We start from the raw sequence: 26,027 nt of genomic DNA, 5'->3' as shown, positions 1-26,027 counted from the left end.
AGTTTCTATCGTTAAAGTGATACAACACCCTTAGCCTGTATAAGCTCTTCAGGACAGGGATGTGTCTTCCCATATATTTATATTGTGCCAAGCATAATAGGACAAAACAACGAGGCATCCTTGTGGCACCTTAGAGACTAACAGATTTATATGAGCATAAGTGGGTTAGAACCCACTTCATCAGACGCATGGAGTGGAAAATACGGGAGCAGGTATAAATACATGAAAAGATGTGAATTGCCTTACCAAGTGTGAGGTTAGTCTAAGGAAACAATTCAATAGATAGCAGGATACCCATTTCAGGTCACTCTCATTACCACTTCAAAAGTTATTTTTCCTCCCTTGGGATCCTGCAGTCAATTGAATTGTCTCGTTAGACTAACCTCACATTTGGTAAGGCAATTCACATCTTTTCATGTATTTATACCTGTTCCTGTGTTTTCCACTCCATGCATCTGATGAAGTGGGTTCTAGCCCACGAAAGCTTATGCCCAAATAAATTTGTTAGTCTCTAAGGTGCCACAAGGACTTCTCGTTGTTTTTGCTGATACAGACTAACATGGCTACCATTCTAAAACCTGTCATAATAGGACACTGATCCTGATTTGTGCCACGGGACATTACTGCAATACAAATTAATCCATAAATAGTGCTTATGGATGACATTATGCATGTGCATGGGTCTTTGTAGGATCAGGGCCTTAGACTCTCTGGATGAAACCTTGGTTGTTCTGAAGTCAAAGGGAGCTTTGTCATCAGCTTCAATGAGGCCAGGATTTCACAACCTTGAGTCATTGTTTCTCCATCTGTAGAATGGTGATAACACCACATACCTAGCTAGCTCACTGAGCGGTTGTGATGTTTCTTTCATTTGTGTCTCTAGAGCCCTAAGGTCTTTGAAGAAAAGGTGCTACATATACCATAGACTGATATTATTATTAATACATGAGCCACCCTGCAGCATTTGGCAGAAGTCAGTAGCTTCCCACAAAGGTTTCAGAATACTGAATAAGAGGAAAAACCTTTAACAATTATATGGGATTTTCAAGTAACACGCTGCTAAGATGTGCTTCCCATGGCTGTATTACAGAGGCAAACCAACCACTAACTTAACCACTAGAAGGGAAGTAAGTACGCAGCTAGCCAGTCCAAGTGAATGTTACTGGTTGTTACGCAGGCTGAAAATTTCTTGTCAAACAGTGATTTACGAGGAGACAGTTTGTGTAAATGTGAGTGTTTGCGAAATCTAAATATCCCCAGCACCGACACATAGGCATTCCTGCATCCAGTTGGTGAGTTTTTGTGATATAAAGAAGGAAAATAATTATGTAACTAAAGAGACAGTGAGAAAAAATAAAGTAAAAGGCCCATCTAGAAACAACCATTTAAATTCAAAAGTTTGTGGTTTTGTTTAGTAAATGTTGCTCTAACTTCTAGTATGGAATCACTATCTTCCCCCTCCTACCCCAAGCTATGGTTCCAAACACATCTGGACGCACATATTGTGCTACAGATAGTCCTCCTCTATAGTCAGAAGGCTTTTATACTTATTGCCATCTGTGGAGCTCAGAGTGCCTTACAAAGGCACAGACTGGTCCATATGCACCACCCGCATTTTTCAGTGGCAGAGCTAGCAGGAGAATCCACATCTTCTGATTCCCAGGGCCATGCCCTGTCCTCTTCCTGTACTGCATGCTGCATCTCCCCTATGCCTTTGCTGTATCTCTCATTAGGAACATACCACACCAATTCCAACCATCCTTCTTAAGGCAAAACTCCTATTGAGATCACTATATGTAACCAATACAAGTGATTTCCTCTGTTGTTGCCTTCCTTTAATATACAATAATCCCCCAATGTCTCCCGGAAGTCTTGATCAGTATGCCAACAAAAAAATTGCTTCTTAGCCTTACCTGCCACAAACCATGGAACTCAACTGAGAGCTCTTCCACAGTCCTTGTTTCAAATTTAGACCCTTGTATGTTTCCACAACATTTTGGAGCCATTGGAAGCAAGCCTCCCAAAGGGATCAACACACATGGGTTTGAAGAACTCATGTTTGGGCTGGAGCAAGGCCTCTGCAGCCCACCCCCTCCCTAGGTTCAGAGCCCAAACCACAACTTCAAAGCACCGTCTACACAGCTATTTTTAGAGTGTTAGCATGAGTCCCAACACAGGCTGGGAGGCTCTCTCGCACTCGCATGGAAATGCTGTGTAGAATACCCTACAGAGCCTTGTTATTGATGCTGTCAGGGTTGAAAAGCAGCAGCTCCAGAAAGATTTGGAATTCAGCATCCTCTAGTTTCTCAATAGCCAAGTCTTTCACCTTGAAGATCTCCCCTTTCTGTATGTCTTTCATCTCTATGTCTGTCTGACTTTCTTCTTCTCCTGCCTATACAAGCTCTTAAAGCAATCACCACCCGGAAATATATAGAGGCAATTATTTTCTCAGTAAGTATATATTAAAATACGTCTCAGAGAGAGAGAGAGAGAGAGAGAGAGAGAGAGGTCCTCAGTACATGGGAAGGAAGGGTGGGTAAGAGTCAGATAGATTCTGTGGTTGCTGTTTTCACATCAACATATTTCCTGACTGAAACCTGGTCAATGCCTGTGATCAGTTTCTGTAATTTTTCCAATTATTTCTTTTAATAGGTAAGTGCCTCCTGGATCTTTTTACATTTAGGAAAAAGAAAAGGAGGACTTGTGGCACCTTAGAGACTAACAAATTTATTTGAGCATAAGCTTTCCTGCTGGTATTAGCTCATCTTAACACATTCTCCTTACGCGTGTATGGTAACACCCATTGTTTCATGTTCTCTGTGTATATAAATATCCCCACTGTATTTTCCACTGAATGTATCCGATGAAGTGAGCTGTAGCTCACAAAAGCTTATGCTCAAATAAATTTGTTAGTCTCTAAGGTGCCACAAGTACTCCTTTTCTTATTGCGAATACAGACTAACACGGCTGCTACTCTGAAACTTTACATTTAGGGTTGAATCTCGCATGCTTTACTCACACCTGGACTGCAGTGAGGTTACTCGTGAGTAAAGTGAGCAGGATTTGGCCTGGGTCTCTTTTGGTGGGAGGAGGAGATGGGACAAATCACCAGATTTACCACCTACAGTACTGAGCTGTGTCCTGATAACCTGTTCAGTATTCATCCTCAAGATTCAGAAACACACAGCATCATCTGAGCAGGCTTCGGCTGGCTGACTGGCCACTTGATCATAGATTTGTATCAAGTACAATAAAGCTGGAGTCCTTACTTACCATGTATAAAAAGTGCACAAGACTTCATAATAATAATACTACTCTCCCGGAGCACCTTGCATTCAGGGAGCTCAAATCCTGGTAAAACATTACTGGATTTAGCTTCTCACCTGCCCCTCCCGGGCTGTAAGTAAGTGTCATTATCTTCACTTTATAGATACAGAAACTGAGGCAGAGAGAGATTAGCAAGGCCTAAGTATTCAGAAAATTGAAGATACACATCAGCACATTCAGACACTGTAATTTCACACGCAGTTAGATGTGTAACCTGCCTTTTGTGATCACAGATTGCTGGGACTGAAAATGAAACAGTAGTAATTAAATATGCAAAGTAGGCAAATAAATGAGCCTCTTGTTTTCTGAAGATTTGTGACTTACCCAAGGTAACACTGAGTCTGTGGCAGACCCAGGAAAAAGATGTCAGGACCAGGAAAGATTCCAGCACCAGAAGTCCCAGCTTGCAGGCTGGTGCCAAAACCACAAGACCATCCTTCTTCATCCTTCCTTTTCAAACACTCATTGTGGTTTTCTAGGGCAGCCCTCAAACCCAAGTGGACAGGAACTAGTTAATTTCATAATCTAGGAAGGGAAGATTACTCTGAACACATTCAGTCTAAATTGATGCTCCTGATAGGTCTACCTGGAATGCTCCTTACCCTCTTTGTAAATAGATTATTGAAATGCACCAGTTTCCAAATTCATTACTGTATCTAATGTGCAAAGCACACTACATATTCCAGCTAACAAAACCTGCATGTTCTTCAAACAATATGCTTAATGCAATAATATAATCAGATTAACACTGGTAAGCAGATTGCAGAGGTTTAAAGCAACCCCAGGGTCAGGGGGAAGGGATGCGGGAGAGAATTTGTGCCATCTGTTTCAGCTAGTCAAAAATGCCTTGGGGGTAGGCACATGGGATACTGTTACCCTCCCCCCCATTCAGGAGAGTGGGATATGATGCATATTTTCCCTCTTATGCCAAGTTATACCTGAGTCCTTCCTTCCCCACAGCTGGGGATGGCACAGGTGTGTTACCATCCTCTGTTTCACCTTGTGCTGCACCAGGCTGGCCTCTCTCTGGAGATCATGATCTCTCCCAAGAGGAGGCGCCGGAGGAGACTGAAGGCTTAGTGTTGAGAACACGGATGCAGCGTATCTTGAGTGGCCGGTAGCAATCTAGTGTAATTTAAAATATTAAAAATTATTAACTTTTTTCACAAGTATCCATCCATCAGCCTCTCTAGCTATCGATCTATCAATCATACTCTTTCTCTCTGTATCTAAGTCTTTATATGGCCCCAGTACTGGAGTATCTGAGCTCCTCAGTAAAAGTCATTCAAGATTTTAATTACTAACAATGAAGGGAAATTGTGAGCAAAATCAAATAAACAACCTTTATTTGACAAATAAAAAGTGTCTGAAACCATTTTGCCCTGGTGCATGCATGAGACACACCTGCAAAATACAGTTACAGGGTTTAAGGTTTTCTCATTATGAAGAAACATCTTGCTTCACTTCATTGTATGCTCTCTTATTTTCATGTAATGGTTTTAATGACAAACTTTCCAGTGAGTAAGAAGCTTTGAGAGAAGCCAGGAACACTAGCGAAAGGGCTGATTTTCACATAGATAGGGCCCTACGAAATTCACCGTCCATTTTGGTCAATTTCACCATCCTAAGATTTTAAAATTGTAAATTACATTATTTCAGTTATTTAAATCTGAAATTTCACAGAGTTGTAATTAGAGGGGCCCTGACCCAAAAAGAAGTTGTGGGGGGGGGTCACAAGGTTATTGGGGAGGGCCCTGCTGCTGCCCTGCTGCTGCTGGCGGCGGCGCTGCCTTCAGAGCTGGGCAGCTGGAGAGTGGCGGCTGCTGGCCGGGAGCCCAGCTCTGAAGGCAGAACCGCCACCAGCAGCAGCGCAGAAGTAAGGATGGCACGGTGTGGTATTGTCACCCTTACTTCTGCGCTCCTGTCTGCAGAGCTGGGCCCTCAGTCACCAGCCGCCACTCTCCGGCCTCCCAACTCTGAATGCAGCGTGCAATCTCCCTGCAACTCCCTTTTGGGTCAGGACCCCCAGTTTGAGAAATGCTGGTCTCCACTGCAAAATCTGTATTGTATAGGGGAAAAGCACACAAAAGACCAGATTTCACGGTCCGTGATGCATTCTTCATGGTTGCAAATTTGGTAGGACCCTATGTATAGAGGCATTCTCATTACTATGAGGCTTTGACCTGCTAGTTATTTGTACAGTTGTCCCCTGGCTGTATTCTTTCACCTTCTGACATACAGTTACTGCAGTTTGTTGCATATGTCCCCAGGCAGAAAGCAGATTGGATGTGGCTTAGATAACAATGAGGAGTATGGGTTGAGTACTTTTTTTTTTCCTGATCAGTTTCATGTTGATAGAATGATAGTGATAAGGAGTCAGTTGGTAGCTGTAGTAAAAGACGGCAGAGGGCTGCTTTTTAAAAGACATTGTCCCACAGGGATGTGCATGGGGGTTAGAAGTTCTGCATGTTTTGGTGTTTAAAATACTTCTGCATGTCTGGACTCTGATCCTCTGGGTCTGGTCAAGCTGAGCTTAGTGCAGGAGCCAAGGGGGAGCAAAGGTGGTTAATGGCATCTTTCTGACCCCCTCACCCTGATCTTGGGACTAACCAGGACCAATCTGGCCCCTGGCACAAGAAAGAACAACCTCAAGGCTGCTTTAATCTGCATTGGCCAATAACAGCTCCCAAGAGCGTTACTAGAGCTGCTGCTGACATGTCCCCTGTGTGAAAGCTGTGAGGGTCGATAGTACGCAGCCAGGGAGGAGCTTCCCAATTTGTTGTTTACAGTAGAATTTATGGCCCCTTTTCACTGCTGACAAAACAAAAACCAACCATAAATACAAAGATAGGGTTTCCCAACCACTGCGAATTTGAGAGTGATTGGGTCCCTGCAGAACCAGAAAGCTCAGCTCTCATTTCCAGTAATGGGGGGAGAATTCAGCACTAGCAAACACCTCTGTTATTTGCAGGTCAGTGTCACCAGAATGCTTTTTACAGCTCTGTCCCTGAGAAGTAGAGTGTTGTCCTGGTAGAGCCCGCCCTGCAGGGAAGCTCAGCAAACCAAGGGTCAGTTCACACATGCAACTCCCTATCAGGGCAATGAGAGTTCTGGTTGTGAATCTAGGGCAGAGTGAGCCCCAGTGCAATGTGAAGCAGATTTATTTGATTAGCCAAACACTCTAATCTCCCAATGCCTCCCTACAGCACATTCCAGAGTTCAATAGCCACCACCGGACTTTCCTATTAAGACAAAAAGAAAAGGAGGACTTGTGGCACCTTAGCGACTAACCAATTTATTTGAGCATAAGCTTTCGTGAGCTACAGCTCACTTCATCGGATGCATACTGTGGAAACTGCAGAAGACATTATATACACAGAGACCATGAAACAATACCTCCTCCCACCCCACTCTTCTGCTGGCAATAGCTTATCTAAAGTGACCACTCTCCTTACAATGTGTATGATAATCAAGGTGGGCCATTTCCAGCACAAATCCAGGGTTTAACAAGAACATCTGGGGGCGGGGGATGGGGGGACCTTAGGAAAAAACAAGGGGAAATAGGTTACCTTGCATAATGACTTAGCCACTCCCAGTCTCTATTCAAGCCTAAGTTAATTGTATCCAATTTGCAAATGAATTCCAATTCAACAGTTTCTCGCTGGAGTCTGGATTTGAAGTTTTTTTGTTGAAGAATTGCAACTTTCATGTCTGTAATCGCGTGACCAGAGAGATTGAAGTGTTCTCCGACTGGTTTATGAATGTTATAATTCTTGACATCTGATTTCTGTCCATTTATTCTTTTACATAGAGTCTGTCCAGTTTGACCAATGTACATGGCAGAGGAGCATTGCTGGCACATGATGGCATATATCACATTGGTGGATGTGCAGCTGAACGAGCCTCTGATAGTGTGGCTGATGTTATTAGGCCCTGTGATGGTGTCCCCTGAATAGATATGTGGGCACAGTTGGCAACGGGCTTTGTTGCAAGGATAAGTTCCTGGGTTAGTGGTTCTGTTGTGTGGTATGTGGTTGCTGGTGAGTATTTGCTTCAGGTTGGGGGGCTGTCTGTAGGCAAGGACTGGCCTGTCTCCCAGGATTTGTGAGAGTGTTGGGTCATCCTTCAGGATAGGTTGTAGATCCTTAATAATGTGTTGGAGGGGTTTTAGTTGGGGGCTGAAGGTGACGGCTAGTGGTGTTCTGTTATTTTCTTTGTTAGGCCTGTCCTGTAGTAGGTGACTTCTGGGAACTCTTCTGGCTCTATCAATCTGTTTCTTCACTTCCGCAGGTGGGTATTGTAGTTATAAGAATGCTTGATAGAGATCTTGTAGGTGTTTGTCTCTGTCTGAGGGGTTGGAGCAAATGCGGTTGTATCGCAGAGCTTGGCTGTAGACGATGGATCGTGTGGTGTGGTCAGGGTGAAAGCTGGAGGCATGTAGGTAGGAATAGCAGTCAGTAGGTTTCCGATATAGGGTGGTGTTTATGTGACCATTGTTTATTAGCACTGTAGTGTCCAGGAAGTGAATCTCTTGTGTGGACTGGACCAGGCTGAGGTTGATGGTGGGATGGAAATTGTTGAAATCATGGTGGAATTCCTCAAGGGCTTCTTTTCCATGGGTCCAGATGATGAAGATGTCATCAATATAGCGCAAGTAGAGTAAGGGCGTTAGGGGACGAGAGCTGAGGAAGCGTTTTTCTAAGTCAGCCATAAAAATGTTGGCATACTGTGGGGCCATGCGGGTACCCATAGCAGTGCCGCTGATCTGAAGGTATACATTGTCCCCAAATGTAAAATAGTTATGGGTAAGGACAAAGTCACAAAGTTCAGCCACCAGGTTAGCCGTGACATTATCGGGGATAGTGTTCTTGACGGCTTGTAGTCCATCTTTGTGTGGAATGTTGGTGTAGAGGGCTTCTACATCCATAGTGTCCAAGATGGTGTTATCAGGAAGATCACCGGTGGATTGTAGTTTCCTCAGGAAGTCAGTGGTGTCTCGAAGATAGCTAGGAGTGCTGGTAGTGTAGGGCCTGAGGAGGGAGTCTACAGAGCCAGACAATCCTGCTGTCAGGGTGCCAATGCTTGAGATGATGGGGCGCCCAGGATTTCCAGGTTTATGGATCTTGGGTAGTAGATAGAATATCCCAGGTCGGTGTTCCAGGGGTGTGTCTGTGCGGATTTGATCTTGTGCTTTTTCAGGCAGTTTCTTGAGCAAATGGTGTAGTTTCTTTTGGTAACTCTCAGTGGAATCAGAGGGTAATGGCTTGTAGAAAGTGGTGTTGGAGAGCTGCCGAGCAGCCTCTTGTTCATTTCCAACCTATTCATGATGACAACAGCACCTCCTTTGTCAGCCTTTTTGATTATGATGTCAGAGTTGTTTCTGAGGCTGTGGATGGCATTGCGTTCCGCACGGCTGAGGTTATGGGGCAAGTACTTGATTATCATACACATTGTAAGGAGAGTGATCACTTTACATAAGCTATTGCCAGCAGGAGAGTGGGGTGGGGGGAGGTATTTTTTCATGCTTTGTGTGTATAAAAGATCTTCTACACTTTCCACAGTATGCATCCAATGAAGTGAGCTGTAGCTCACGAAAGCTTATGCTCAAATAAATTGGTTAGTCTCTAAGGTGCCACAAGTACTCCTTTTCTTTTTGCGAATACAGACTAACACGGCTGTTACTCTGAAACCTATTAAGATAAGTCACTAAAAGTGTTTGCTTAGTAAAAGCTAGAGCCATGCAGCTCCCACTCTCTGAAAGCTCTCTAGCATCTGAGAGTTTCAGGTTTGTATAGCCCTATCTAGTTAATAAAAAAGTCTCAGACATGGGCTCACTGATGCATTGGTAGTGATTCACAGAACCTTCCACCACCTGACTGTTCCTTAAAACCCAACCCAGGTCAGTAACGTCACCATCTGGTGAATGAGTGAAATGAGCTGGATCCCATTCCAGAACCCTAAGAAATGACAAGGCTGCTTGCACCGCCAGTGGTCTCAGCAGCGAGGCCATAGACTGAACTCCTCTGGCACCATGGAGGTGGCCTCATTGGGCTAGAAGTTGCGGTACACTGTGAGGGGGTTGTGGGAAAGCTTATACTCCTCCTGCCTATGCTATGCCTACTCATCTAGTAATCAGAGGACTTGGGTCTCCAGGGGTCTCCATCAGGCAATGTCCATGAACCTGAAACTGACATGTATGATGTGACAATAGCTTGCATTTCCCTGACACCTGGCTTCCTTATTAGAGTCTTTCACAGAAATTGTTCCACTCCTGATGAATCAGCCAAGGAGGTGTGAATTATGGGAATTTCATCTGTGCGAGCACTGTTGCCCCCTCATTGTGGTTTATGATACAGAAACTCTATGAGATATTTCCAAGTGTGAGAAAGTTGCCTTTTCCAAATGATGCCTTTTCTGGGTGCCACATTACATCATAAGGTCACTGCAACCAGGAAGACACTCCTCTGCCATCTGATAAAGGTTATTTTGGTGAAATATCCCACTGGTCAAGTTTGCAGTCTTGAAAGGATCAACATGGTTTACTTGGAATTAGACCTGAGCTGGAACCGGATTTTCCGTTCTATGAAAAATTCCAAGATTTTTTTGGGGAAAAAGTCATTCTCTGAATTTTTCACAGAATGGCTGGTTGGCCACCTGGCCAGAAGCCAGGGAGCTGGGCAGCTCACTCATCTGCTCACCAGGAGAGCAGCCCAGGCAGGGAGCTGGGAGCCAGCCACCCAAATCCAAGGGGAACCAGCCAGCTGGGGAAACAGCTACCTGAAACTCAAGGGATCCTTGAGTTCAGGAGAGCAGGGGGTCCTGGGAAACCTGTCAAGTGAGCTGCTGAGTATTTCTTCACACAATGCACAGTCAACCTGTGAAACTCCTTGCTAGAGGATGTTGTGAAGCCAAAAGTATAACTGGGTGCAAAAAATAATTAGATAAGTTTATGGAGGGTAGGTCCATCAATGGCTATTAGCCAAGATGGTCAGGGATCCATCCCCATGCTGTGCGTGTCCATAAACCTTAGCCTGCCAGAAGCTGGGATTGGAAGACAGGGGATGGATCATGCAATAAGTGCCCTGTTCTGTTCATTCCCTCTGAAGCACCTGGCATTGGCCACTGTCAGAAGACAGGATACTGAGCTAGATGGACCATTGTTCTGACCCAGTGTGGCCATTCTTATGAGGAGCCTGGGAGCCAGGGCTTGCCTGGTGGGCTGCCCTAGATCTGGGGACCTTGGCAGCCCTAGGAGCCAGTCCACCTAGCAGGCTGTCCCAGAGCCGGGGATTTGGGAGCCCTGGGAGTCTGCTGAGGATCTGCAAGCCTGGGAGTAGGACTCCCAAGACTTCCAAGCTCTTGGCTCCCTGTCAGCCTGGAAGAAGCCAAAGAGGTGAGCTGACAGAAAAAGAAGGCTGGTTCCTGCTTTTCAGGTGGTGCTCCATCAGAAACCAGCCTGGCTTCCATGGGAATTTCCTCAACATTGACATGTTCTCACAGAATGTTTCAACACTGGCGAATCGGCATTTTCCAACAGAACAGGGTTCTGTCCAAAAATATCCAACCAGCTCTGCTTTAAATGGCTGTGTGTGTCATTCACCTGTCACTACTAGCACCTGAGAAAGGAGACAGCTGGAGTAACCTGCTCCTTAGTTGTCAAGCCAGTTTTTGTTTGGATTTATCTACAGTCTCAAGTAAAGTAACATTGCACGCTACAGCATTTGGCTACAGTGTAACAAGCCACTTGCCACATGGTTTTTTGGCAGGCATGGACTTACTTCACTTCACCAAGCAGTTTATTACTAATATCCTCACACTAGTTATTACAAAGAAAAATAGCCCAGAATAATTCCTTGAAAGCCCCTTTCCCTCCAGCCGATGGGAAGGACTTCTTAGTATGCAGTACTCAGCTTTTCCCTACAGGTCTTGCTGTCACCTGGACAGTTATCTAAGGAGAAGCTCGCTCTATTGAGAACCAGGCGCCAAGAGCAGACCAGCCGCTCCGCCTCTGGCATTGAAAACTTTGCTGCCAGCTTCACATGTGTCCTAGGTTAGCAGGGAGCCTACTGTTCAGATGTGCTGGGCACCAACCACTCTCCACATGAGATCATCATCATCATGTTTCTATTATGCCTCTGGCGTTTAGGGAAGTGATGAAGCTCCTCCACTCCTGTCTGTTTCTGGCAAGTCTTTCAATGGTTCCCCAGCTGCAAATCAGGCCACTTCTTTAGGGTGCCCCAATGTAGACTTAGGTGCCTAGCCTTAGGTATTAAAGTTTCAAGGGATGGCTTTAGAGAACAGACACAAGCAAATACAATCTTAATGCAGGTTCCACCCCACTCACTAGAGGGACTTGATCCCCATTCAGTAAGGTTTCCATGCCAAGCACTCACAGGACAAGGGTAATCAAAAGAGAGAGAGAGCACGTGACTGACCAACTTTTCCATTTCCTCTGAGGCCTAGCCCCATAAAAGAGGCTTTGAGACCTCAGCGTAAGTTATCTTTCACCTGCGGAAAAGACCACAATAGCTTTAACTTTTACAAGAAACACGCATGGAGCCCCAGGCCCTACTTGAAGACAATGCTCCATGTTTATTCAGTCACTGCTTTCTATTTGAAAAGGGAGAGTAATCTTTGAAAACGCACAAAGCAGTCATGTGTGTAAATACAAAGGAGTGACACTGCAGAAAGGGAGCAAAACCGCCACCGAGTCCAGAGGATCAAATAGCCACACTGGCTGTCTGCACAAACAACTAGGCTCTTAGAGGAATAAAAAAAAGAAAAATCCAAAAAAAGGGTATCGGTGCTCATTTTTCCCATCAGTCCCTTGTCTGGTCTTTTTCAATTGCTTATTCCTGCTGGAAAATTGCAGTCCCAGTTCCCGAGATACAGCACAGCCCAGAATTGTTTCCGTTTATTCAATACTTAAAAACTAAAACCTTTTTTTTATAGTGGGGCCCAATCCTGCCAGTCGCCGAGCAGGCAACAGGAGGGGGCCTTCATTTGTATCCACGCACCATGCATCTTTTTTTCTCTGCTGTAGATTTTCACAGATTTGGAGATTTTAAGGCCAGAAGGAATCTATGAGATCAGCTAGTCTGACCTCTGGTATAACAAACCATGGAATTTCACCCCAGTTACTCCTCTAATGAGCCCATTTTTGATGCAATGGCAGGAGTGTGACCTTCTGCACTGTGTTCAGCAAAAAGACTTTAGAAATATGCAGCTAGAATCCCACCTTCCTGAGCTGCACTGACACAAAGAGAGCTCTGTAGTGAGATTCAGAATAAACAGAGCAGATTCCCATTGCTTAGGGCCTGATCTGACACTCACTGAAATCCACAGACCAACTCTCATGGGGCAGTGGTTTGCACTTTGGGCTCATAATGCTTATGGACTTGTTGGTCTCCGGGCAGCATGGAAAAACTCTTACAATTCAGTGTGTTCAGGCTGAGGCTCCTGAAACTGCCACTGTCATACATCAAGGGCTTGAATGATGATCATCCACCTCTGCTTGTCCAGAAGACGAGGCTGAAGGTGCTGCTGAAGTCACTAGGATCAGGAGTTCTATGGGTCCAAAGACTTGAGAGAAGGATCCAGGAATCTACTATCGCTTTTAGAACGGGACCTCTGCAGCTAGAGAATTCAAAGATAAGTGGCGGGGGGAGGGGGCACGGGGGGGACTCAGCTAGTCACAGAGAACACATTAGAACAGGGTTCTCAATAATGACCAATGCGTCCTTTTCAGATTGCTAACTGAAAGGAGAGCATGGCTAGATAGAAGGGGAACCCCTGTGGGTTTTAATATGGAGAAAGGGGTTCCCAGTATGGAAAAGAATGAGAACCATTGTTTTAGGACAAAAACACCAACAGGGCCTGAGATGCGCTGTTCACTTGGGATAATAAGCCATCACTGGGCTATCTCCTCTGACCGCACTGTAGCAGGTTATGTTCCCAGTACCTCTCTCATTCTGATCAGGAGCATTTGAAAAATCAGGCCCCTCTATACACAAACACCTTTGTATCCTATTAGCAGGTGCTATTATTATAAGTATTATTTGACATTTATATATTACAGTAGTGGCTAAAGGCCTCAACCAGGTGAGGCCCCATTGTGCTGGGCACTGTACAAACATGCAGCTGTCAGATTAGCCTCTGTCTGGGGTTGCACCCTTTCACTGACATTCATCTATTAAAGCAGGTCACAAAAGCAGCTGGAAATGACCTTCAGCAACACTGAATTTCATGATGGACAACTTCCTGTCAAATGCTCACTGGCAACAGAATACTTTAAACATCAGCTTTCCTGGACGCATGATGCAATCAGGACTTGGAGAGTAGGTCAGCTTAGTGGTGGTTGGCTTGGAAAAGAGGGACAAAATCGTCATCCTTCAGCAGACAAAATAAATAAAGACACAGCCAACCTCTGTCCTTGACCATCCATGCTATCTGCCAGCTCCCTGGCCTATGTTTATTTTATACCCCTGGAGCTTTGCCAGAACAAAACAATGAAACCACAAACGTTATTGGCAGGAGAGGCAAGGAGGTGAGGAGCTGTTCACCAGGTGCTAAGTGTATACCATCCCTACCCCCTCTTGTATCATGGACTCTCTGTCCCCAGACTCCCCAAGTATTACATTATGTGGTGTCCGATCAAGGTGCATGGCTGCAGGTTACAAGGAATCAGCACACCAACCACATGCAAAGCTAACAAGAGACAAAGAGACCACAACTGCTGGTGAATGCTCTGAGCATGAGGAAGAGACGCATGCAAATCAGATCAACTAATCTAAGGATTTGGGAGGAGAGGGAAGGAGAGAGCGATAAACTCCAGATAATACACATACTGCACGTTGCACGTAAACTCATCATTTATTTATAGGGGAGAGTCCGGGAAATTCCCCTTCCCCAGCTAAAATGACCTTTAACTGTTCCTTGGTTCTCAACTTTCAGTAACATTCCAGCCAGGGAATGGATTTACCCTTTTCTATATTTTTCTGGGGGGTTGCATCACAACCCCCCACCCCCTGCTCTTCCAGGGCAGCATGCTGGATGTCTATCCAGAGTTAGGTAGAGAGGATGGGGAAAGCAGAGGAATCAGCCTCCAGGATTTGTTTTCCTAACACTGTGGTCTGCCCACAGTCTGAGCACATGTACGGGAATTTATAAAACCACAGCATACGTTAACCAAGAAGGGGGTGAATAAAGAAGCCGCCCCTCCCCACCCTGCAGCACTGAGCTCAAATGCATTCCTCACATGTGCTCCACATAGGCAAAAGCCTGAGAACCACGGGGACCTTACAACACACCCATGAGGTCAGCAGACCAGGGCTCTCTCAGACCACAAAAGGGGAGGGAGGTCTGTGGCCAGGGAAAGGGAAATGTGGCTGGGGTTTTCCTACACCAAGCTCATTTCTGGCTGCTGGAATGACCCCATAGGACTGCTCAGGTTTATACTAGGGACTAACTGGCCCCAGGATCAGAGGACAGCAATGCTGATTTAAACACAGCCCAGAAGGGTATGTCTACACTACAGCTGGGAGCAAGCCTTCAAGTCCAGGTACACGAACTCATGCTCATGGGGGTCAAGCTAGCATGCTAAAAATACCTGTGTGGATGCTGCGGCTCTGGTGGAGGCTTGGGCTAGTGACCTGAGCTCAAACCCACCCGACTCCCTAGGCCTGAGTTTGGGTGTCTAGCCTGACTTGCTGCTGGAGCTGCAACACCCATGCCACTATTTTTAGTGCCTAACTTGAGCCTTGTTAGCACGAATGTGTTTATCCAGGCTCTAAGTCACCCTAGATCTTGTGGGTCTTCTTAGCAATACAAGGATTACAATCTTTCTGGAAGAGTCAGCCTCACCTCTCTCAGCACAGCTGCCTGAGAAATACTATTCACGTAAACCTGGTGCCAAAAGGATTGTGTCCCACCCCTGCGTGGTTTCCCTGAGCAGCATCCTTTGAGTCCCGGTGCCAGAGAATGGCTGGCAGTGCTTGCTGTCCTTGTATCTCAATCTTGGGGTGGGGTCTGATAGTCAGCCTCATTTCTACCACATTGGGGGCCCATACCCCCTTGGGGCATGTTACTTCCCTCCATGGCTCACGCATGGGGGCACAACCCTTTCCTTCACGGGGCTGGGTGGAGTATGCCAGAGCTACTCAGCTGTGAATGCAGGTTCCCTTTCCAGGTTGAGCTGGCTGCTTCTTTTGCTTAGCGGACAGAGACGTGTGTTACACTAGAGCTGAAGGTTATGAGTTCTATGACCCAGGAGTTAGCTAATGTCTGCAGTGCCTGTAGGTATGTGCCTGTGGCTCAAATGAATCTGGGTAGGCAAATTACCCAGAGAATGCACTTGTGTCATCAGCAGAACAGGGTATAAAGGTAACAGCATTTCAGGTCCCTACCGGATGGCTTGGTAGACTTTGCTACCATCTACTTCTGCCACTGCAAGCTCCCTGCCATGGTGGAGAGCTTTCCACTACTGAGTCTAAACCAGCACAGATCTTTGGCTAAAGGTGGCCATAGCACGAGTGCTCTTCCCTCATAGAATAAAAATCCAACCAATGAGCCATCGCTCAGATTCTCTCCAGAGGCCAGATGTTACCCATCTGTATAGCTCAGCCAAAAGCCCCTCCCTGCTCTATTTGTTGAGACAGAACATTCTGCAAACATGAAAAACTGCTTTGAAAAGAAACTCAGTCTCTCTTAGCACAAGAGGTTTCCAGGAGTTTTTTAAAAATCTTCCCAGCCGTTTCCCACAGGTATGTCCAGTACTGCATTTCTGTGTCTGCTTTTCAGCTTTCATTCCACCTCATTTAAAGACCCCAGTATCTATCTGTGCAGCCAGCCTCCCTTCTTTCCAATCCACTCTACATCACCATCAAGGCCAGCGCTAGCCTGAGGAGCAAGGAGCATGATCTGTTGGGTGGAGACCAACCAAAGAGCTACTAAATATCCACATGCAGAAGTGAAATCAAAGCAGTGTCAATGGACAGGAAATGATTCATGGCTCCATGTCCCATCCTAGACCTCTAGATCTCATAGGCACAGATGAATTGCCACACTGATTCAAGCCCAAGGTCCATCTAGTCCAGCCTCCCGTCTCCAACAGTGGCCAGCACCAGATGCTTCAGAGGACGATACAAGAACCCCACAGCAGGCAGATGTGAGATAATCTGCCCCCCGATCTCTAATAGGTGGAGATTAGTTTAAAACCTGGGAGCCCGAGATTTTAGATCTCTTCCCAAACCCTTTAGTTAGCAATTAACTATTAACTCCAGATATTCTTATTATCCCTATACATATACAATCCCTGTTGAATCTTGCTGAGTGCTTGGCCTCAGCAGCTTCTCGCGGCAATGAGTTCCACAGTTTAATTACACATTGTGTAAAAAAGGATTTCTTTTTCTCACGGGGACTCACTGCAAGGGACAGTAATGTTGCCATTACCTGCCCCTTCCCCCCCTTCCTTAATGTTCCTAGTGGGAGGAAGCAGTTTTAGGCTGAGGCAAGAGGTTCCACAGGAGCCCCTCTAGTGGGGGGCTGTTGAGGATGTGCTGAATCAGTCATACTCTCTCGCCAGCTAGCACCGCCCACTCTGGGGGCTGTGCCAAACCCTGGCTGGGCCCAGCTACAAGGAGGTTGTTATACCACTAAGTCCTCCTAGCTGCCTTTCCAACATGGGCACACTGCCTAGGCTGGAAAAAGCGTCAGAGACTCTGGAAAGCTGTGTCTGTAAAGCCAGCTAAAGTCTTATGGCATTTCAGGTGGAATGGGAGGAGAGGAATACATTATAATCTCCCCTTCTCTCATTTCAAGCAGTTCCGGGAACTACTCAAATGCTCCCAGTTCAATGGCCAGTGACTAGGAAGTGAGCTCATGCCATCACATCCTAATATAGGGGATGCTTCTCGGACTCTAGACTCAATCTGATTTTAAACCAAGGGTCCAGGGCCTCCACATACAAGTACCCATACTACCAAGCCATCTGGCATTTATGAATATCTTCAGTCCCTTATGAACCACTCCTACAAAATGTAACAGGGATGAGACCAGGAGGGCTCTATAGAAATGGCCCTAAGGAATTTAGCAGAGGAAGATATCTTTTCTATAGGGATGTAGGCTTCTATTTGCAAAGGAGTCTAGGTAGGGTGACGAGATGTCCCGATTTTATAGGGACAGTCCCGATATTTGGGGCTTTGTTTTATATTGGCGCCTATTATCCCCCACCCCCTGTCCCAATTTTTCATGCTTGCTGTCCGGTCACCCTAAGTCTAGGGGAGTTTGATGCCCTATTTCAATTGTATTTCAGTGGGATGCGAGGCCCAACTCACCTAGGGTATGTCATCACCACAACGGTGTGATTGCAACTCAGGTAGGTATACCTGTGAGGGAGCCAGCTGCATCAGGCTCGGTCTCCGAGCAACACACTAGACACAGCTGATTCTGGCAGGGGCTGTCTGATTGATTGCACTTCCTGGGTGTCCCATGGTCCTGATTCTTGACTCCAGCTCTGCTTCACTCCCTTTAACCTCCAGGCCTAGCCACCCCCCATGGCTCCAACCATTAGGTCCAACCACTCATGTCCCGGTCATGATCCTGGCAATACCCAGGCTATCTTTGATCTAGCTAGCATAGCTAAAAATAGCAGTGAAGAGATAGCAGCATGGAATTTAGTGTGGGCTAGCAACACAAGTACATACCCAGGGTTCCAGGTGGGCTTGTGTCATGGAGTCACCGGGCGATGCTCTGGAACTACTCCATACGAAGCCAGTCAGGACTGTGGGGGAGCCTCCTCTCTGTGAGCAGACTGTCTCCAGGACAAGAAGCTTACACAGCTTCGACCTTCCTGGGCCTGACCTTGGAGCATTCAGCATCCCCTTTCCACACCACGCGCTTCCCACAGAGAGTCCGCACAGGCGGGGCTCCTGGGGAAGCCAGAGGTCCCTGCACCCCAACTCCGCAGTCAGACGTGACTCTCAGCCAGCCAGTAAAACAGAAGGTTTATTAGATGACAGGAACACAGTCTAAAACAGAGCTTGTAGGTACAGAGAACAGGACCCCTCAGTCAGGTCCATTGGGGGGGAGGGGGAGGCTAGGGAGCCTGGAACCCGGTTCTGGGCCTCCCTCCATTTCCCCAGCCAGCTCTAAACTGAAGCCCCCTCCAGCCTGCTCCTCTGGCCTCTGTCTCTTTCCCGGGGCCAGGAGGCCACCTGATCCCTTTGTTCCCAACACCTTCAGTTGGCACCTTTGCAGGGGAGGGGCCCAGGCCATCAGTTGCCTGGAGACAGGGTGTCGGCCATTCTCTGTGCAGATAGCATCACACTGGCCCTCTACGGCTCTGCAACAATCACACCCCCTTATCCCACCACCTAGATATTTAAGAAAGGCATAGGGGAAACTGAGGCACACACACAGTATTCGGAGAAAACATTAAGAACATTCCCACTTTGTCACAGCTTGTATGGCCCACACTGGGGTCCATGCTGGTTCATCATCACTGCTACTTCTAGCTAAATTAAAGCTAGCACAGGTATGCCTGCCTGAGTTTCAATCACACCTCTGACTGTAGTGTGGACATAGCCTTAGGCTCCTCTGGAAATCCCAGACATAATTTCCTATTCAATTCTAGAAGATACTTCAAAAAACCTACAGGGAGTTTATCATATTCTGTTGCTTGCTACATGACTTCTCCCAAAAGAGTTGGAATTCCACCAGCGTCCTATAATTTCAGCAATAATAAAGCACCAATAAAAGAATCCCAGTCAATTTCACCTGCTCTGCACAAACAGGGGGAGGAAACTGCAGGCATTAGACACAGTGCACCATGCTCTGTCCCCCTGGTGCTCTGTGCAGAGCTGCAAGGCAGGATCAATTTCACAAAGCTGGACACTGCCATGACATTTTGCCAGGTTTCCAAAAGCAAAGTTTGCCCCAAGATTGAGAGTCTCCATTTTCCTGCCATTTCTGGGGATGGCAAAGGGCCAGGTTTTCTCAAAAAGGGTCTGTCACTATCTGTGGGTGACAAGACAGGCACACATTCAAACTAGGAGTGGCCTGGTCCAAAATGCCCAAAGGAGTTAGGTGCCCAACTCCTGTGGAGAGTCAATGGGACTGGGTACCTAACTCTCTCAGGCACTTCAGAAAATCCCACCCGCTCTCTGCCCACAAACGACGTGCACACAAACTGTGAGGGCAAGTTCCCAGGCTGGGTTGAGGCCTCTTGTTCTCCCTCCCTCCCAAGTATTTGTTTGTCTAACAGTCTGGGCAATGCCAGAGCGTGAAGGGTAGGAACTACCTGAAAAACAAGTTAAAAAAGAAACATAAACAAGCAAGGAATTTGGTGCTGTTTTGGGGTAAAGCAGTGTATCTATCGGCTGGTGGGCCTAAAGGTCACAATCCAGGGTGTTGACAGGGCAGCAAAGAAGGAAGATGGGGACAAATCAGTTATCGGTGTCTCCAGAGCTAAAACAAACAACTTTCAAGAAGGTGAGCTGCGCAACCAAATCCAGCCGGCAACATACTCTCATCTGAGACGCCTGAAGCCAAGACTGGGAGAGCAGAGCAGTGCCGGAAAGGGGAAATCATGGCCCCAGTCCAGAGCGAAACAAAGAAGTGAGAGGGCCTCAGGCTGGGTCATGCCTTGTGAAAATGACAACAACATATTTTTAAGCTAAACAGAAGAAAGAAAAAAAAAACGGAACAAGAAAAAGTCAGACACAAAACAACACAATGGCACGGGAGAGGGGGAAAGAGGGTTTCATATTTAGTGGTGTTTTTGGGGTGCCACCCCTGGCACACCCCCAAAATATAAACATGGGAGCAAGGTTAAATGTTTGCAGCAAAGACCCAAACCACATGAAACTCACCTTTTAGGGTCTTGCTACGGAATCAAATTTCAGGGCTGTGAATGGCCTGAGATTCTCCTTGTTCGTGACAGGACCATGGTTCAGAGTCTGGGCACCTGGGACAGGATGGGTTTTTTGAGGAAACGTCTCCATCATAGAAGTCATACAGTTTAAGGCCAGAAGGGACCATCAGATCATCTAGTCCAGGGTTTCTCAAACTTCATTGCACAGGGACTCTCTTCTACACGACCCCAGGATGGGGGACCAAAGCCTGAGCCAGCCCAAGAGCTGCTGCCCCGGGCCAGAGGACGGGGGAAAAGCTGAATCCCAAGTGAGATATACCCAGATAATTCTGGCAAGTGAACCGCACCCACACACAGCAGAAGAAGGCAAAAACAAAAACAAATAAAACCCAAACTCACTCCCAATCTGATTTGAGGGAAATACCGTCTTGTGGTTTGATGATGCCAATCTCGACAGGTTTGCTTTGAAATTTTGAATTCACTAGAAAATTGAACTTAAAGCAAATCTGGTAGGTGGCTGGAGGTGACAGGAGGGGAGGTGGGGAGTGGGAAACCATAAGGATCATAGCGAATGGAAACATTGGCATGGACCAGAAAAAGGCAGTGAAAGTCCTAAGTTCTATAAAGCTTCATCCAGACTCTTCTGATGCCACTGAAAACTCAGTATTTACTACTGCCCAGGGGAAAGATTTTCAAACAGACGTGTTCAGAAAGTGGGTAACAGCACACACCATGTGCCTAATTAGCCATGTACATGAGCAACTGTGCACCATGGTGCTCGTTCCATATGTACTTGCTGGCCTGCATTCTGGCCCAAGATATCTATGGGTATCTTAAAATAGGAGACAGAAGAATCTGGCCCCAAGTATTTTATAGTACGTAGAATAGGAGATAGCCCAGAATGGCATTTACTGCAGAGCAGTAAATACTAGAGGCTCAGAGATAGCTTCAGGAGCTGGAACCATGCTCAGGGAAGGAGGAGGTACCACATTCCCCAAGCAGTGGCAGCTGGAGGTGTTTTGCCCGCATAATGGGCAGTGATAATGCCTCCAGGGATGCTGGAGGGAACAAGCGTAACTGTTCCAGATACGACACCTGTGTAACAGGCACAGATTGAGTTCCCTTCAGGGCTCTTCTCCCAGCACTATTGGTGCATGAGGGGACAGGAGTGGGTGGGTCCTGGCTCTGGCCAAGCTCTGCTAGCACGGCGCCCAAAGGAACGGACACCACCACCTGAAAAAGGACGCTGAAAGGTTCCTTAAATATATTATTGTCTGAATAAAACAATAGGATGCCTTGCTGGGTGATACCACTAGTGGGCTTGTGATACCCACATGGATTGCGCCTAGCTGCCCAATGGTGGGTATGTGCCCTGCTGGGCTGTACCATTCTCCCAGCTCTAGCTGTGATTGTGGTTACAAGGGCTTGTGCTCATTCCTGCCCCTTGCTGTGGCTGCTTTTCCTTCTTACTCTCCCCATTGTCTGACTGAAAATAAAACACCACACAGTGCTCACGAGTGTCCAGTGCCAAGACAAGGGGGAAATTCTGGGCTGTGACAAGGAAGTCAGCGGCGTCTCTCCGGATTCACAGCAGTACCACCAAGACCAGGCTCTTGGCAGTTTTGTTCCTCCTGCCCAATAAACTCCCTGCACTCTCAGCGCCATCCCCAGCGGTTGTGTGAACACAACCGAGCACAATGGGACTGTTACCACTCCTGTAGTGGTGAGTGCAAATGGCCATTTGATCCTTTGCTCCCCACTCCACCACGAGGCATGAGGTTCAGTCATGCAAAGGGAAACTCCAGGGGTGTGTAGCCATGCCTGAGGAGCCTCCCTCCTTCTCCTTTCCATTAGCTGTACTGCCTCATGACCTTGCATGGTAGCAGGCCAGGAGAGAGGCCAAGCAAGCTCGGCTGCAGTCAGACCTGTGTGCACCCAGTGGGTGTTTGACCTGACAGGTGGCACAGCCTATAACTGTCATCAGGTAGGAGCATTGTGGGATTGCACTTGAAGGACTGATTGCACTGTTGCAGCTGAAATCACAGCTCTTGCTGTGCACCTGACACTGCAACAGTGCAGAGGGGACACGGTGGCAGAGGACGTGGCTCTTAGCCTTGCTCACTAAAGCACAAGCACAAAGGCTCTGTGCACACGGTTGCACCATTGCATGGACTTCTGTGTGTTATTCGTGTTACACGTGTGCTAAGGGATTGCAACGGCGCAGGCAACATCAAAAGCTACTCATATGGACGAGGCTCAGATGCACCAATGTCGCTTCCCCCCCACCCCCTCAAACACACCAAGATTAGGCCTTGTCTTTGTTAAAAATCCATGAGGTCTCAGTCATTAACTGAGTGCGGAGCGGCATTCAGTAATTCTAGGGGGGCTCACTGGTACGGCAGGTTCTGTTTCCTGGGTCACGTCCAAGTCGCTTTCTTGTTTGAGTCACTGCTGCAGCAGATTATTGCCACTCACTGCAACGTATGATTTCGCTTACACAACCCCAGTGTTAGGAAGTGGTTGAATCATGGGGACTGTATGACACTGGTCTCAGCTGTCCATATAGATATCACATGCACCTCACAGGCATCTGATGGGTGGTGGGAGATGGAAGAGAATTACATCCACTTTCCTTGTAATGGTCTCACACCTTCCCCTCCCCACAGTTTGTGGTTTCAGAGTTAGCTCCCAACCATGGGCAAGTGCTATATTTGCATCCATCTCTGTGAGCAACTGGACTGAGACCACAAACTCAGTCACGCTAGTCACAAAACTGTTGCTTGATGCCAGAGTCTATTTGTCCCTGCTGATGTTGATCAGATTGGAACTATCAAACTACAGCAGAAGGGAAAACTTCCATAACCCATCATCAGTCAATTTTGATTGGGGCTTGCCTTGAGTCCAAGTAATGCAAGCAACAGCCTGCAGCTTTGAGGGCCCAATATGGACTGTAACTCTCAAACTGGCCTGATCTATCTTCCAGGAGATAGTATTGAGGCCCAGAACTTGATAGGATTCAACATTAGACAAATGTATATAAGTAATGGGAACATCCTTAATGACAGTAGAGAGGATTAAAAATGTATAAGAGCTTTAAACTCTTCTGCTTCAGGGCACAGCTCGAGAGCTTGGAAGAAACTTCCCTTATAGGCAGGTAAATCCCATTATGGGGTTTCTTGAACATTCCCCAGAAGCATTTGGTATTGGCCGCTTTTGGATATGCGGTCCAGTCCCATATGGCAATTGCTGGTCACATGTTCCACTCTTGCCTGAGATACTGAAAACTGTAGGCCTGGCTCCTCCAATTGTTTAATAATCATTAAAAAAGAAAAAAAAAGTTGCTGGAATCGTTTGAAGTGACACCAGTGTAACATAGTCTAACACCCAGGGCCAGTTCTTCAGCTGGTGTAATCCGTGGACTTCAACACTGAAGCCAGCTGAGGACCAGTCTAGGAGATTCACATTTTTAAATCATTTTGTGGAATTCAAAGCCAACTTATTTAAAAAAAAATAACTTTGGCTAATGATGTCTGAGTCCATAATATATTCTGATAGCTTTTAGTATTCTGAAAGGCAGAAATCCTCCAACAGAATTCACTAGGTATCAATGTCCTGCCTAAATTCCTGGAATCAGCGATCAGCTAATGACAGTTTGCTCTGCTGGTGTAATGCCTCCTGCTTATTTCAGTGGTTCAGTACATTGCCCCTTGTGACCCCACGAGGGGAGTTGTGTGTATGGAGTACATATAGAACTGGACTGAACTGGAGTTCATTCCCTCCTGCCCATGCAGTTGAACTGAGCTTCTTAATAAAGATTCTCTAGTCTCCCCCTCAGGAATTTTTAATAGCACTTTACACAGGCCTACAAGCAGTTTGAAATGAGATCCACTTCCCTGGCTTAATGGCAAGAACGCTCTGACATTCAGGGTGTCCTGGGGTCACATGAGATTTCAGACACCCCATTCCTCTGCTGCTGTGGCCCCAGGAGCACTGAGGGAATTACACTCTGCCACAGGAGAAGAGACTTTTCTCTAAATTAATTTTCCAGGTAACTTTAATCCTCAGGAAACTGGGAGGCCCACTGAATTTTTGTGGGGCAGGCAAGCACTGTGTGCTCAGTAGTGCGAACTTCCACTCAGTGCAATGCAATCCAGCCCTACAGCAGCCCTGGGCTCCTCATGCGCAGCTTAGCTACTGCACCTCAGTGTCCTCTGCTATTTCAGCCCTTCCTCAGCCCCAGCTAGGCTAGTGCACCTCTCTTGTGGATCCTCAGTCCAGGCCTCCACCCAGCTTTGCCAGTGGCAAGCCTCGCCCACCTCCCTCCTTACTGTTCCAGTCCTGGACTCCACCTGCAGAGGCCTGCCAGTGCAGATCTGCACTGCAGCCCCCCCTTGTGTGCCAATCCCAGGACACGGAGGCCAGTCGGTTGCACCCACTGGGGGGGGACAAGGGTAAACCCACTGCTCTCAGCTTTACTTGTGGCCTATGGGGGAGTTCAGCCGAAGTCACCGCATGAACTCTGCTGTGCAGTAACCGGGCAGCAGTGAAGGAGTTAAAGCAGGCGCGGCTCCTCTGCCAGAAGTTGTTTGGTCAGAGCAGAGGAACACTGCCGAACTGGCTTTACCGCTGTGCAGCTCCGCCCCAGGCAGCGTGTCAGCACTGAGCCTGCTCCAGTGACAAGCTCCTTCACACACAGGAAAAGCCCAGCCGCAGTGAGTGCAGTGCGCAGAACCTCACAGTGGTCTTTTGAGGGGATTTCCCTCGCCCCAGCACTACTCAGCTTCTTGTAACCAGAAACACATGACTCTGACTGATCAAGCTTCTTACTGTTACTGCAATTATGTCTGTTGGTAACTGAAGCTGCATCACATAATTAAAGCTGTTCAAGTAACTCCCTGTAATCTGATCCCTGGGGCCTGGCCAACTCTGGAAGCTTTAGTTTTTGGGAGCTGCTGCCACACTGTTTCCAGTGAGAGAAGTGCAAGGAAATGTCACACGTCATCAGACCCAGCAAGGCCGGCCCAGGAAGAAAGCAGGCAGCTCGGACTCACTGGCATTGGCTGGGGAGTGGAAGGGAAGAGATGTCATTGGAGTCTATCTCCCCCACCACCCTGAGAATGGAGCTGAAGATCAGCCGTGCATTGGAGCTCTTTGCCCCACCAGGCTGAACATTAAGGGGGTGGGGGGAGCGCACATCACCGGAGCAACCACAAGGAAAGAGGCAGCCCAGGGAGCAGATCCAAGTTTTGAACTTTAGTGACACCTGAAGCCTTACGGGCCCTGTTGTTGCTGTCCTTCCACTGGCTCTTGAATAGGACAGCTCTGTTACGTCACAGACAGCACCACAAAGTACGAGGGCCCACGTGCTACCACAGCTCTTCTTGCCTGGTGCAGTGGAGGTAGCACTGCTTCTAATTTCAGAGGTTACATCCAAATCTCAGTGCAAAACTCTCTGTGGAGTTCAGTAATCCGAGCACACAGACCCTCGCACACAGACACCCCTTCCAAATGCTCATAAACGCAGCCGCTCGCATCAGAGACGAGCTGTGCCTGCTGATGTTGGGGTGTGTGGGGGGCACTGCCCTGGAAGAGCTCGTCTCCCCCTCAGCCCCTGGGCAGTCTTCGCCTCTGGAAAGGAGTAGCCCCTCCCTGCAGCTTCCAGCTGTTCCTCATGCCTCCACCTCTCCCTGCCCAGAGCAGCTCACAGCTTGCCAGCCCAGCTGGGGCCCTGCTGCACCATGTGGCTGAGCAATCTGGGGATGCATGTGACCCTCCTGCTCCCTCCCCCGCCATGCGTGGCCTCTGGCTCCTGTACCTCACAGACACACAA

The 26,027-nt window shown here is 47.3% G+C and overlaps 1 long non-coding RNA gene across 1 annotated transcript in view; it reads right to left on the bottom strand.

The window, feature by feature from the left end:
• Positions 1-3,647: 3,647 nt before the first annotated feature.
• LOC142068813 (uncharacterized) overlaps positions 3,648-26,027 on the bottom strand; it is a 202,512-nt gene continuing 180,132 nt past the window's right edge. The window contains exons 8-9 of the long non-coding RNA XR_012664703.1: positions 4,266-4,452; positions 3,648-3,813 (exon numbers count right to left, since the gene is read on the bottom strand). This is a non-coding gene — a long non-coding RNA (uncharacterized LOC142068813). The remainder of the gene's footprint in view (positions 3,814-4,265; positions 4,453-26,027) is intronic.

Source organism: Caretta caretta, chromosome 13 (assembly GCF_965140235.1).
Source record: "Caretta caretta isolate rCarCar2 chromosome 13, rCarCar1.hap1, whole genome shotgun sequence".
NCBI lineage: Eukaryota > Metazoa > Chordata > Testudines > Cheloniidae > Caretta > Caretta caretta.
This window is presented reverse-complemented; position numbering and strand designations above follow the sequence as displayed.